Source organism: Aulonocara sp. 'chitande type north' Nkhata Bay, linkage group LG16 (assembly GCF_057382095.1).
Source record: "Aulonocara sp. 'chitande type north' Nkhata Bay isolate Kocher_YH1m ecotype deep benthic linkage group LG16, A_spYH_male_GT1.1, whole genome shotgun sequence".
NCBI lineage: Eukaryota > Metazoa > Chordata > Actinopteri > Cichliformes > Cichlidae > Aulonocara > Aulonocara sp. 'chitande type north' Nkhata Bay.
The window spans coordinates 32517531-32533289 of record NC_141359.1 but is presented as its reverse complement, the minus strand read 5'-3'; the positions used below and the strand labels follow the sequence as shown (position 1 = coordinate 32533289).

Sequence of the window (15759 nt, the reverse complement as noted above, 5' to 3'; positions counted from 1 at the left end):
TACAGGAAGTCTGCAGCTTTGAGATGAGCCATAGTGATGAATTAGCAGTGTTCATGGTAATTACATCTCGTGAGGAGGAAAAAGGTGCCCATCTGTAGATTACCGTATATAAGTAATAGTAAGCATATAATGTACTGTAAATTCTGCAGCAGCTATGTGCAAGTAAATTACCATAAAATGCATTTACAACAACTTTACTGTAACTGAAGATTTGCAGCAGTTTTCTGTCATTTTAATTACATAAAAGAAAAAATTAATTTTAACTTTAATTTCTAGCAAAGTTACTAACATGTTTTCAATGCTTTATGCAGTTTGTGTGCAGTTTACAGGTACTAAATCTTTTTTGCTGTTTTTATATTTACAGTATTTGTAGCACATGTTCATTTATAAAAAGGTTGGTTTTTTATGTATTTTTCTTTGTTTTAATTTACACTGTTGCAAGATTAGCATAGGTTATTAGTAATAACCATCGAAGCATACATTTAAAATGTACCTGCAAAGTGTAAAATGTATCTGTACTTGTGTGTAAATGTAAAAAAAGTCACTATACTTAAACACTGTAAACCTCATCTAACCCCTGTGCCCTTAAAAAATCTCAATTAGTCATGAACATCTGTTGTTAAAACATGATTTTAATTGCTGAAAGTACAAATTACAATTGTCTCACTTGGTCTTAATGCTAATAACTACCTCTCTACCTGTCTTAATATCTACTACAGTAATGCAGGCCTCTTATTATTAGCGGACCTAAAATCAAATATTGATGATGGCACTGTGTGTAAAAATAGAGGGTCACAAGTTATACAAGTCACCCAGTAGGAAAGACCATACTCCAGACCATACTCACAGAGACAGCCTGGAAAAATATACATTAAATATACAGATAGAAAACCATTTTTACTGTGTTCAAAGTGCAAAAAAACAAAGCAAAGCATGCGTTTCTGAAGTTCTGAAAAAGGCAATGTGCCCAACTCTAGAATACAGTATAAGATATATAAGTAAGTAGTAAAAGTAAACATAGATGTTGAATCGGGCACTTAGACACCTTGTTCAATGACTTTTCTGTGAAAATTTCATGCTCTTCACGAGTAGGAGGTGGTCCTGTGATTGCGATAATCTGCTCACGATCACATGACACCAAACCAGCTGAGAAGTTCCACTTGGAAGCAAAGGAAAGAAAATCTGTAAGGAAACAAATCTGAAGTCACAGATGCAGTGTTACTAAAGCGAAACAGGGGCCTGTTGAAAAATTAATGCCACCGAACGTCAGCGTTGTTTAAAATTAAGCAGCGTGGGTTGCATTCAAGCTAATTCGAGCAAATCGCACTTTGATCCAAACTTGTTTTTTTTTTTCTTTAAAGAATGACAGCCTGAACACACACACAAGAAAATCAACATTCACTCCTTTTTGTAGGATCTAATTAATACAACAGGGAAATAATAATAAGCGATTCTTCTGTATTATTCTCGATCAAAGCCAGTTTCATCTCCTTTAAATGTAAACAAAAGTCAGTCCTGTTCTTTATTAAAATTGCTTTGCCCTTTTGTCCTCTCTAACCATGAAGATAAATGTGTTACGGCGCGACATAATTGTGTTTACAGTTGGAGAACAAGCGCTGTTTCTATTTGTCATTTATTTTTGATGAGTTTCTATTGCGTTCTCAGTTTTCTCATTGCACCAGGCAATGAGAGCCCCCAGGACGAATCTGTGCTTTTCTGTGTTTAACTCTTGTTTCAGCAAAAAGGAAAAACCAGGGTGAGAAACTGGGAGGGAACACAGCCCACCACCTGTCAGTGATATCGGAATCAACAGGTGAACCCTCCACCCCCACACATCTCATCAGGAGGAAGGCTGGTGGGAGCAGGGAGCTGTCTAGAGAGAGACGGTAAATGCTGATGAGGGGAAAAAAAAAATCATGAAAATATGAAAAAAGGATGAAAACGTGCAATAAGGGAGCTCTATTTGTGGCAGCGGTGCCGTCGAGCACCCCAGGCTACAATTTTGGTCTTTCTGGAAAACAATGCAAGCAGCTAATTAAACACCTACGGAGTAAACCCGCTTGGGTAGCTGCATTCATGTGGGTCAGACATCCATCATCATACTGTGCTCCGCCACATGCCGCCCTCGCCATGGGAGCGTGGTTCACATTCACAACTCACCTCACCGCTGTCGCTTCAGAAGTTATGGCTCAGCGGGTCATACTTTGGCCTGTGGTTTCACTAGGTTGTATGCGTTTGTGTGTGAGATAGTGTTAGCTTAGTGATGTCACACTACTGCAGAGCCTCTTTGGAGACTGACCTCCCCCAGAAAACTTCATAGTTTGCTTGTGCAAGCTGTTTTATTGCCTACAGTGATGAAGTTAAGTGACCTCCAGTGCATGTGGATGTAAAATGTGCACTGGTGTGCAGAAGTGAATTGCAGTAACTTGCAATTAAAAGCATTTTAACTTGACTTTAACTTAGTTAAAACCTCCATTTGAACCTAAATCACTACCTTTTCCTAAACCTAACTCAGCTATTTTTTGTGTGAAAATTAAAGTGAACAATGAACTGAAAAAGGGTCCCAGGTTGGACTCTAGTTTTCCAGTCAGAAGCCAACACATCTGTCCTAATAAAGACGTTTTTATCTGTTTTTTTAAGTTGAAGCTGTCGGGTTTTTAGAAGACTTCTATAGGGCTGGATGCCCTGATTGCCATGGGAACAAAATCAGGTTTAGGGAACAGTCGCTTCACTTCTCAGACTTTACTTTGTTTTAAATATTGTGTCCATATGTGTGAATGTTTAATGGAGGGCTTTTTTATTTGAAATTTAGATGTTAATTCCAGTTTACATAGCCATTTATGAGCCATGAAGCCAGATATGGTGAGATGTTAAAGAAGCCACCAGAGGAATGTGAGAAATTAAAATGATCCCATTATCAGTGTAATCACTAAATCTTAGGTTCGGTTTCATTTGACAGATCTAATGGCACATTTAGGACTACAGATCCCAGAATTCTCAGAAATACTCCTTGAACAGCTGCTTTTGGAAATATAATCTAAAAGCATATGCAGTCCAAACAGTTTAACTACAAGCTGTGACAGGAATTATGATACAATGCGAACCCTGTACACTGCCTCCATCTCTGAGAGTGACGTTATCACACACTGCAGCATTTTTCCTCCCCGGGAAACACAGCATATGTACCTTTACTTCTCAGACAGATTGCGATCTAAACTGCACAGAAATAGTCTGTGAGTTGGCTGATAGTTGATGCATTTGAAATTACCTGCCATTTTTTTTTTAAAAAGTAACCCTGTTTATGTTCCAATCTAGGTAGATGTTGAAGAAATGCAGCTAACATCTGACAGGGATGACAAGGAGAGACGGTGGGGGGAACGTTGGGTGACACTAGTGTCTGATTTGTTGAGTATCTCAGTTCTTTAAAAGGAACATCAACAGCAGGACATGAACTTGTTTACCGTATTTCCCGGACTACAAAGCGCACCTGAATATTAGCCGCACAAGCTAAAATCAGGGGAAAATCCTGTTTTGTACATACATTAGCCGCACCTGACTAAAAGCCGCAGGTGTTTCAATGTTGACTTATCATATGTAAGAGAATATGCACAAAGGGAATTGTCAGGAAAGAGATGGCTGTTTGGAGACACACCCCTTTTATTAATATTTTGAAAAACAAGTTATGGGTACATATTTGCACATGTAGTACATAACAGTAACCTATAGCACACCAGAAAAATAGATTCAGACTACCTTTTAGGCTCAGGTGCAGTGACACGGCTTTAACAAGAAGAAAAGTCAGTCATTCACCATCTTTCTCTTCTTCCTGCGCTCTAAAACCACCAAAGTCCTCTTCTCCAATGTCGGAAACGAACAGGCTCAGGATGGCTTCGTCATCCACTCTCCGCTTCTCTCCTTCGTTGTCACTTTCAAAACCAAAGAAATCCTCGTTGTCAGTGTCAGAGTCGAACACCCTCAGAAGGGCCGTGGCGGTGTCCTCCTCTCCATCATGCAGCAGTCCAGCCCTTCAAAATCCGTTGGTGATCGTGGATGTTTTCGCACTTTTCCATGCTGTCAGAATCCACCGGTGGAGTTGGGCATAACTTGCTTTTCGCAAGTTTATCGCCGCTCGTCATCCACGCCTCCCGCTGAATGCGTAGCGCTACTTTGAAGTTTGTTTTTCGCGCTACTTCGTACGGCACTACGTTGCCTGGCGGACGGACATGTGACTAACATACCACTCTTGAACCCCGATCCTTCCGCCAGGCAACGTAGTGCCGTACAACAGCGGAACAAACAAAACAAATCGTCTTACGATATCACAAAAATCATGGAAAATCCATAGAAAAGCCGCACCTGACTAAAAGCCGCAGGGTTCAAAGCTTGTGCAAAAAGTAGCGGCTTATAGCCCGACAATTACGGTAATTTTATGAATTAAACCTGGGATTTAATTTCTCAGAAACTGACAGTGCTGGGAACCTGTATGATGAGGTACCCTTAGTGTCTGCAGGAACCATAATTAGTAGGATGGAGGTTAAACACAGCTTTACCTGTGGTTGAAAGATGGTCTGACTCTAATGAACAACATAAATACTACAGAGAGAGTTAATTACAGAGTGTAAATACAATAAAAGGCTATTATTGAATGTACAGCATGAATTTTCCTGAGCATCACAACTTTAGCAATTATTTTCATTTATCACTTTAATTGCTCTAGCTTTTGGTTTTACTTTCAAATAAAAGTGTTTCCTCACAGCTTCACCATAACCAACAGAAATCATTTCCAACCCGGCTGAAATAACAAAGTAAGCTAAAATATTCCAGCCACAGGAGGACCAAATGTTGCTCTTGTACTCTTCACGTTGCAGACGTTGCTTATAGCCTCTTTATTCCCCGTTGGCAGGTTAATTAAAGGATCGGTGCTATCGTGTGTTTTAGGAGTTCACTGGTAAAGGAAATACAAAAATATCAAAAGAGTGACCGAAACCACGGGCACGCACGCTGACGGTAACCATCCTCTGCTCAGCTTTCTCTTCATCCGGCAAACTTTAGAGAAGTGGATATTGTCTTATTAGGAGTAAGTGCTTCGCTTTCAGTATTTTTCCAATCCAGTCTGCTATTTTTGGCTCCCAGATTCTGTGTGAGTGTTTCACATAATCATCTCTGGAGTCCCAGAAATCACTTGTTCTTTGTGCCGCGTTTCTCAGGTTTCTACTGCTTGGATTGGAAGCCCTCCACTGTTCTGCTTGCTTTTGACAGATCGCCTGTTCTCCTGCCTGAGTCTTTGTGCTTTGAGTTCTGTGTTGTCGAGTATTTCCCACCTGGAACCTTTTCTGTCTCCGCCTCCATTTTGCTGCCTGCTTTTGAATGCATTTGTTTCTGCTTGTTTTGTGCTCTGACATTTGTGAGAAAGTTTTCTGCCTTCGTTTCTTCATCTTAAATTCCTCTTCCTCACTCTTAAATTGACTTTTTCTCTTTTTAAATGTGTTTCTTGTCCTCCCCCGTTGTCGTCCTGTAAAGTTTAATATCTTAACTGACAAAAATAATATTGTTTTCCGTCTGGATGCCAGCGAAACTGTCACAGGAAAACCTTGTTATTGATATTATGGGACATTTCAGAAAGAGTTTGACAGTTTCCAAAGTGGTTAGGACGCACGCAGCACCATGCTCTGAGACATTTGTTGCATTTTATTTTCCTCTTTCTTTTCTTGCAACCTCGTTTCCTGTCGAATCCTGTCTTCTTGAAATCAGAAAAATTGCCCTCTTGGAAAAAACTATTAGTTTGTTCAGTCACAGTAGAGAAAAATTACAGCAACTATAAAAAAGCCTATAAAAAAATTCTTTGGTTATCCTGTAATTACATAATTTTGTTTTTGCTTAGACAGATTACCGGTAATAGCTGTGCCCAGCTTGTTGGCAAGAGTTTGAGTGCACACCACCCTACCCTCAACCTCTGCGTGACCACTGAATCTCAATTGCTGAGGTCACCTGGTGGGAGATGACCTGCCTCCAAACAAGTAGTGTGACTGCAATCACCTTAAGATAGACTGGTGAAAAAATGGAAACAGAAATTTATAAACACAAACAGATTACAATCTTCTAGCAATCTCCAGTTATATTTCAATATAAAAACAATGTTGCTGAGTGTCTACGTGATAAAGAAACATATAAATTGCATTTCTGCATCGACTACATTACTATTTGTGGAAGATTTTCTGTTTCTGTGAGGTTCTGGAAAGACTCTGAATCTAAGAATCTAATGTGAATTTCTGTGATGTGTAGTCAGCAACAATTGTGTGATTTTTGGTAATTTATCACACTTAATCGCTGTATTATCACACAGACATTACAAAGACCCAGACTGATGCCATGTTAAGTTGCTTTGGCTGACTGTGAGTTGTTGCAGACATGGTTCATCACAAATTTTTTTGCACACGGCCACAGTCATTTTGGTCATGCAGCAGTCTCCGACCACTGTTTTCCCCTCTGTGACTGCAGCCTAACCTGACAAATATACTTCAACCTTATAACACTGGGACATGAAACAATTACCATTATTGAACCTTCTAAGAAAATTTATCTTTATCAAAAAGGAAAGTTTGAAGCCCAGTCCTAAAAGCAGAGTGTCTATCCCCTGAATCCAAACTGGTTCCACAGAAGAGGGGCCCGACAGCTGAAGGCTCTGCCTCACAGTCTACTTTTAGAAACTCTAGGAATCACAAGTAAGCCTGCAGTCTGAGAGAGAAGTGCTCTGTTAAGATAATATGGCATTATGAGGTAAAGATGCATAAAATGACACTATGTTGAAATAATCTTTTACTGTATGTGCTTTAAGTGCCTGAAACTTCTGCAGTGGGTGTGCAGCCGTGCTTTGCAGAGAGACATTTCCTGTCATTTCTCTTGAGCTAAAAAAAAATATATATATATATATATATATAATTTTTTTTTCTCCTTCCATGGTTCCAACATGAAATGTGTCAGAAACACCAAACCATTTTTGTGTTTCAGCTTCCTGCTGTGTATTTTTAGTCTTAGTATATCATTTTGTGCTTTTCGCTGATCAGTCTAAATCAGTCCAAGAACAAACACATAAATGATTCGTTGCTTGTTGGATCTGACAGGGCTACACCATGCTAAGCTTTTAAATACGCACAGTGTATTCATAAAGCACGGATAATGTCATCTGTAGGCGTCCATTTGTGGCGATCTGATGTTTCTTTTTTTGTCCACTCTTCTCTGCCTCTGTCTGTGCATTCGTAAAAAAGCCCCGAACCCCTCGGCGGGCGGACGTGGAGGCCATCATCAGTCATGGGTCGTTAGTTTGATCGTCCTTTCCATAATGGGGTCAGTGTCACCTCGGCCTTTCATAATTCTCTAATTACTCTGTGTCTAGAGGTGGACTCTCATTAGCATGAAGCACAGAGACGAGGGTTCATAGCCCGACTGTATACACTCAGATTACTGACTATTTACTTGACCTGCCACGTTAGTAAGATGCTGCTGCTGTTGTGAAACTCTTTGAGGGCCACTCCACTCCATTTTCTCAAAGTAAGCCTCAGTGTTTCCAACAGAATGATCTTTTTTGAGTACTAGCAGCATTGGGGGAACGTACATTCTCTATTGAGCAACACTGCAGTTCAATGCAGTAGAGCTGGAGTTGAAAAATCAACTTTGAGATTAGACCTGGGTTAGCAAAGACTGAACTTTCAAAGATATAGGGCATTTTTCTTTGCTGAAAATACTTTCTTAAATAAGATGGTTAATATAGCGATGAGCCATCCAACTACAGTTTATGTTTGAGAAACACTTCCTCTGTTTTTCTCAGCATCACACTGATGCTGCTTTGAATTTGTGGTTGGTGTTTTTAGCTGTGGTTCCTCTCTTTGTTTCTCTGCACTCGCGGGTTAATCTTGCTTTCTGCTTCTGGCTTGTAGGTGTCAGGATTAATTAAGTGAAGTCAAATTTCCAGACAGTTGGTATTTAAGCTGATTTATGACACTGATGCATCTTAATGTGCAAGTGGGATAATGTGTGACTCTCCTTGTTGACCCCTGTGAGAACAGAGTGGGTTATTATGGAAAAGGGACATAAATCTGTGGGTACAGTCACAGTGTGGTTACTAACCTGACTATGAGCAAGTCCCTTAAATAGAACAGATTAGAAGCAGGTTAGATTTAAGTAAAATTATTACATCTCTTCTCCTCCTCACTATTTAAAGGAACAAGGATGTTAAGGGTTTTAAGCGTCATGAAAATAGGGGACAAACAGAAATATTAAATATCTCATCAATTCCTCAAAGTTTATAGCGAGGTGTTTAAAATTAAGGACTAATATCAAAATGCAAACATGCAACTTTAACTTTTGGCACACTTTACAATATAGATGCTATTAAATGCAAATGGATTAGAGTAAAACTTTAATGTTCCTGCGGGACAGTTTACAGACAGACGTCCAGCTCCAACACATCAAACACGGATCTCCTGCATTATTTGATTATATTATATAAAATGCTGCTACTAAATTGCCAGTCACATAAAAATCATAAATGAATTAGTGGCTAACCTCCAAATATTCTCATTGTTGGCGGGTGGTGTTTTTTAATTAGAGCTGTAAAATGTAGAAAGCAATGAAAAAGAACAGGTAGTTGGTATAACATCTCAATCTTATTCTAAGGGTGCCAAGTGCATGTATGAAAGCTATGGGCATTTACCTTATGAGCCCTTTGGTGTTGGTGTCACATAGCTGCATTAAAAGGCTCCAAAAGGCTCAAACAGGGTCTGTGTTCTCTTTCATCATGTATGTACATCATAACCATTGGGTACATGTCATTTTATGAGGGTCGTCTTCTTCCTCTTTCTGTTGCTCTCATACACTATAGTGGATCATCTGCCTCCATCTCACCTTGTCCCTACCATTGCCCTCTGTCATACCAACCCCCATGTCCTCCTTCATTAGATCCATGAACCTCCCTCGAGGTCTTCCTCTTTTCCTCCTGTCTGGCAGCTCCATCTTCACCATCCTTTGTCCAATATGTCCACTATCCTCCTCTGCACATGTACAAACCACCTCAGACTTACCTCTCTAGCTTTGTCTTCAGACTGATCAATTTGAACTGTCCCTCTAATGCTCTAATTTTTCTAGTTATGTCCATTCTGGTCACTTTCAATTAAAACAGTAACATTTTCAGTTCTGCCACACCAGCTGTGATTTCCTGACTGCCAAACTTCTGACCAATCCCATCCTCCAACAGCCTAATGTGGACATATAGATCTGCTAACTCTCCAAGTCTAATAATGCTTTGATTGGAGTATTACAGCAAAGGTTTATGTGAAACCAGCAATTATCATGAGAACGTGTTATATATATATATATATATATATATATATATATATATATATATATATATATATATATATATATATATCTCGATAGATAGATATAATCTCAAAGAAAAATGGGAGAGGTAAAAGGAGCATGAGACCTAAGCACATTTTAAATGGTATTTATAAGAAGGCTTATTATTGTAGGTTTATCTTGAGGTTAGCATAAGGAAACAAAGGGAGTGTGTGTGTGTGTGTGTGTGTGCGTGTGTGTGTGTGTGTGTGTTCAGCCTGGTGCCCCAGACTAAAAGAATTATCAGACTGTGTCAGGAGACAAACAGGATTATCTGTGTCTGTCTGTCTCTCACAGTCAGTGACTCCATATATCCATGTATGATACTCGGCGGTTGCCATGGCAACCACTCACAGCGCACTTTTCACTTCATGATTAGATTTGTGATGAGTTTCACTGAGTTTAACTGCCGGGATGTATCTGCTGTATTTTGCATTGATTGTATTGATTCCAGGTGCCCGGGTGGATGAGGCGACTAATCTGTGCAAGTTACATTAATCTGAATGAAACCTTGGCTGTCTTAAACCATTAGTTGGACCTGGAGGGTGGGGACCTTTCCATATTTCCTGACATATCTCCCGATTCAGTTGTAGATCTTCATATTAAACATGGTCAAAGGTTTAAATAATTATCCTTGTGAGCTGAAAGCTCAGAGATCATGGCTATCCCTAATATGGTCATCTCAGACACACACAGCTCTGGCTGAAGCTCCACCCTTTTCAAATCTCCTTATGAGGGGCAGCCAGTCAGAAGGGCTTCAGGGAGAAACTTGTTCTATTGGTGCTTTTGGGAAATGTTCTTATAATTATCTGATGAATAATGTCACAACAGACCACCTACTCTTTTTGCAGAGAACTCAACACTCCACCCTGTCATCTAATGGAGCTTCCTGTTTCCTGTTTGGATGTCACCTTTGATCATACCAGGCTCTGGTTGCCTAGGTAATGCTCTAACATTAGTTAGCTGTATCCTCTGTCTGTAAGTTCCTACTTTATGTGATGTCCTTTGTCTTCTTCCTAATAAGTCATCAGGATCCTCATTGGTTAGGCACTTCTATCGCTCAACGCAGGTGAGAGGTTTAACTCAGTACTCACCCACTTTGCACCAACACCCCTCGTCATTGCTTGTCATTGGGCCAATGTGGGCGTCCCTTAAGTATGATTTTCTCTTGCTCCAGAAATCCAACATGGTGGTGGCCAAAACACTGTGTACTTATTCACAATGCAGTAGTTGGTAGCTGCATTTTTGACCTGGATTCACTTGGGATCACATCTCGATGCATATTAAAATGACATGCACTGAATTAACAGTCACTAAAAAACTGAAGTTTTCATTAACACTCTGGCTTGAGGCTGATTTTTAAAGCAAGTTTAATTGTGTTACCCTTGGCTCTAGGAAGTTATTTGTTCTGAAAATTATCTGATATTTTCAGACTAAATGTTAAATCTAGGTAATCAGCAAACTAACAAAACAAAAAAGAAAATTGCATTCCTCATAATTTTGTTTTTAACCTGTTATAGTAATTCAAGGGCTTGTTGTTGACTCTTCATTAAGTGCCACTTTTCCTTCCCCTAACATTTCTCTCCTTGACTCCGCCACACTTGACCATGAAACATTTCTGCATATTAAAGTGTAAAAACACTTCCAGGGGCAAACTGCAAGATCTGCTTTTTATTTCTTCGGCTTAAATAATAAGTTGTTTCTGTATCTGTATTTAAGCAGTGAGAGTGAGTACACATGAATTTGAATTTTGATCAGTGATTTATTACCGAGCAAGAAACCTCTTCTCCTCCAAATTAGCCAACAGAGGAAGACTTGTACAGGACAAACTGCAAAGACCAGCCAGCACTCAGTCAACCAGAAAACAGCCAGTGCTAACAACAATCATTGCTTTCCATCTGCCAAAGGCGCTCTGTGCAGGAAACAAATGAGGTAGCTGCGTGTTGTGACACTACATCACCAAAACATGAGAGAAGGAAAATTCCTCTGGTGGTTTTTTACCTCCTAGTAGACTCGCTCAGAGTAACACTCCCACCTATACACACTGCAAGCACACAACAACTGATGCTGCACACACTCATGGGTGCACTTCGAGGACATTTATCATGTTCAATTACCTTCAGCTGGGATTTAGAAACAAATCAGTGCCAGGGTTTCAAACCACACACACGCCTCCCGGCGAACCTTAACTTAGAGCTGGACATTTTCCTGGAACGGACGCATCGCACCACTCCACACGCTCTTTCTTTACTCTTTCTGTCTTTGCTGCTCCTTGTCTGGAGGTCCAGCATGTCTCGAAGTCATGAAATTACATTCCTTTCTCTCTAATGGGAAACACATTTTTCAGGTATGAGAAGAAGCTGGAAACAGGGGAAAACTTTGGAAGTGGTTTGCCTTAACAGTGTTGATCCCTGCATCATTAGATAGATCCTCCTGCTCTTCCTCCCAGATGTTCACCTCATCTAGATACACTCAATGAAAGGCTTATGGTACTTTAATAGAAGTGTGGATAGAATTATATGAGCTGTCAATTATGGCTTTCTACTGACAATGTTTGTCAGCACTTCAAGAAGGATTTTATTGGAGGCCTTTCTAACTTTTTATTGTCTTAACATCCACATGGCCGATGGTGAACCACCTAGGTTTACAGCTACAGTAGAGTTATGATTTAACCACATGGCAAATGGTTGGCCTTTCAGAAACTAGAAGATGTTATCTTTCAAATAAAATCGTAAACCTTCATTTTGGTGTCACAATTTTTCTGGTAAGCTTTTATATTTGGGTGTGGAAATGCACAAGAATTCTGTAAAACCCTAGATAGACCCTACGTGGGTTTCCAGTGGCCCGCGTGGATGCAAAGAGATTAATGATTTGTCATCAGAAAGATCTAGCATGTCAACTCTCTGTCTTTTTCTCTATCTTTCAGCTCTAAAGCAGCAGGACAACATAAATACTGACCTGAATGTCGTCTCCTCTGTACAGCCAGAGGTGCTGATCATTAAGGCCGGCCATAAAAGGATAATTTAAGGACAAACACACTCAACTGTACGGTTGTTTGGTTTCGTTATTCATCTTTGAAATCACATGGTGGCTGATTCTGATTGGGCAATTAAAGCTTTAACAATGCGCCACAATTAGAGAGCAATATGCACAAGTCCCAATCGTTTAGCTTCATTTAATCCGACAAGCTGGCAACAATAGAGAAAACTCACTCAACGTCTCTATTAGGGAATGCTCTCGAGCTGGTTTCCCTTCCCAGTGCTCTATCTGTAGAAGTCAGGTGGGAACAGAACAATAGCTCTCGTGATTGATGGACCTAAAACCAAAATGGCTGAAAAGGCCGAGGAGAAAAGTGATAATTATGTTTTAATCATGGTCATCTAGGGGGAATTCAGAAGGTGAGGGCCATGTGCTCATGTCCACCCTACCCCTAACTACAGGCCAAGGTTCTTATTATGAATCCAGTATTAGTGAGGACTCTTTGTCTTCTATGTTGGGAACAGATCGTAATTACAACTACAACAGGTATGCTAACTGCTTCTAACGAATTACATAAAAAAGGACAGACTGGAAAAAGTGCAAAGGAAAACACACAGGATGGTTGGTGGATTGTGATTAGAGTTGCATTTCTAAATGTGGCATTTGCAGCTTTTTGTGTTTTACTTTGGACCATCTGGCCATTTCCTTCTGATACAGTGTTCAACACCACATGAGTGCATGGTGTTTATACTCTAAGCACTATACAGCAGACATACTAAGCCTGTAGCAAATGAAGGTTTCGTTCCAGCCTTTACTGACTGATTTTTATCCTTTTAGAGTTATTTAGGATTGAGTCTTGAAAAAAAAACCCAAGTGAGCTCCAAGTAAACCAAAATGTGTTACTGTTAATATATTCAGTCCGCTTATTGGCCAGATGTATCTTTGGTGTCGGAGCAACAAAAGTAAATAAGGAGGAAGGCGCTGTGTAGTGGACTAATGGAGAACACTGAGAATTTAGGTTCATCTGGATATATTTCCACATCCCAGAATACAAAGCTACGTGGCTATGGAATTATTTTTAGCTCAAACCTACAACGTACACCTGGTAGTTGGTTCAGATCAGGGTAGGATCAGATTCACACCAAAAATGGACTTTACTGGAGTTCATTTGGAAGTGCACTAAGACCACCTCCTCCAGAGGGTCTTAGTACTGTTGTTTTAGTCTACACCCAACTGCAAATACTATGTTCACACCTGCACAAACGAACCACAGCAAGGGAGAAAACAAACCCCAGATCGATTTAAAAGGACTAAACACCACAGGTGTGAAAACACCCTTAAAAATAAGAATTTGGTGATGAGTTTGAAATTATTTTTAATTTTCTCTAATCCACACAGGGTCAAAATTGCATGTGCAGATGTAAAAGTGCACAAACACACCCACTAATATTTAGTCAAATGTCCCCACCTCAACCAGAAACGTGTGGTAGCCATCAGCAAGCTTCTGGTGTAATTCTAGCTGGATATTGACGACTTATTTGGCAGAATTAGGAGAGTTCATTTAAATTAGTTGGTTTACTTGCACGGACCTGGCTTTTAAGCATAGGCCACAAATTTTAAATAGGGTTGAGGTCGGAGCTTTGGGAAGGCCATTTCAGGAGCGTAATTTTTCCACCTTGGAAAAAGAACAAAATCATTAAAAGCTCTGAATTCCCATGACCTTCATGCCCATCATGGCAAACTTTTAATCATATATATGCTGGAATATTATATTATGCAAACATTTGTGTGGTATGAAAAATGTGTGTAAAAAGTCTTACGTTTAATTTGATGAACACAAACATCCAACTTGTTTTCATATCTAAGTCAGCCTTGACCAACCACAATTCAAAGCTCCTCCAAAACACAGACGGAATGATGGAAATCTGTGTGGCCCACCTGTTAGATTGATCAGAAACAAATACAGAATCCTCCATATTAGTGTTAATTCATTAATCTGAGAAATGCAGCCGTAAGTAGGATCAAGGAAGGGGAGACGAGAGGAAACCAGATGTTGTGGGAGTAGGGTGGGAACACGAGATGAATGAGGTCAGACTGTGGAGCAGGAGCAAAGAAAAGAGAAAACACAAGAGAAGCAAACAAAATCCCTCGAACGCAGCTGCAACCGTGGAAAAGCTCTCACTGTTGTTCCTGCTCGCCACAACTGAATTACCACATGTGGCAAATTGATGATGATTGAATAGGTACAAGCCAGCTGTTACTGAGGGACTTCCGATCAGTTTCACCTTTGGATTGAACTCTTGGTCTGAAATCCATTCCCGGCCTGCACATCAACAATTTAACGCATTTAAACCAATGACTTGAAGTGAGTGCAGGTGAGGACATGAGCGCTCATTTGAAGATGGGAGCATATGTGTGACTCTTGGACAGATTTGCATTTGTGGCTTTAATAGAGCCAGGAGTGACCATATTTAGATAATAATTATTGGTATCTTAAATCTTTGTTAAAGATTATTATTGTAGACACATCTACTACTTTTCATTATATTTTCCTCGCCTACTTCTATTTTATTTCTCTACATTTCAAATTGACTATTAAGTATGAAGTTTGCTTTTTTAATTTTATTTAGCACTTGAGTCTTGCAGGGTCTGTATAATTGAGTTGCAAAGTGTTTTATAATTTATTTTAGGCTTTTCTCCTTAAATTCCATTTTGTATGACTTTTATTGTGTGCTATTTTTTAAAGATATTTTAATAAATGTTCTACAAGTACACTTAATTACTATGAAGGTATCAGCTAATAAATCCAATGCAGTCAGCAAGCTGTCGCCATAGACTGTATGAAACGTCCACACAGAGACAAACACCTCATGATTAATGCTCAGTAACATCCATATAAATATGTGGGAAATCTATAGCTATAGAGTCCCGTTTTTTTTTTTTTTTTTTTTTGTATTTAAATATATTTAATTCTGCTGTAAAATTTTAAAGCTGTAACATTTTAACATGGAACTCTACAGGGACTGACTCATTGATGGAGCCTCAAGTGGACATCAGAGGAACTGCATGTTTTGGCTTTTTAAAAGAAGAAGAAGAAGAAAAAGAAAGCCCATGTAAATAGTTGATCTTACTATTCTTCTAACTAAACCAACCCGTTTTCTAACTCTGACTGGACAATTTCAGTGGGAGTTAAATCAGGTGAAAGATGAAGTAGAAAAGTCCAGCAAGACCAAAACTCATATTATCATATTTTATCATATATTATCATAGATCACATTTTAACCTGCCTATGCGCATAATTTTATTTTTTTTTGCAGTTACCTTTGCCTCAGTTACCATCAATATGACCTGACTAAAGTGATTTTCAGCTCTGGACTGTGAAATATT

At 39.5% G+C, this 15759-nt stretch overlaps 1 long non-coding RNA gene across 2 annotated transcripts; it reads left to right on the top strand.

The window, feature by feature from the left end:
• Positions 1-1310: 1310 nt before the first annotated feature.
• Positions 1311-15369, top strand: LOC147311890 (uncharacterized). 2 transcript variants are annotated; one of them, XR_015125341.1, is made up of 4 exons: positions 1311-1886; positions 10245-10334; positions 10418-10462; positions 12320-15369. It is a non-coding gene; the product is annotated as an uncharacterized LOC147311890 (long non-coding RNA). The 2 variants fall into 2 exon arrangements; XR_015125340.1 differs by lacking the exon at positions 12320-15369 and having other exon boundaries at positions 10418-12212.
• Positions 15370-15759: the final 390 nt, after the last annotated feature.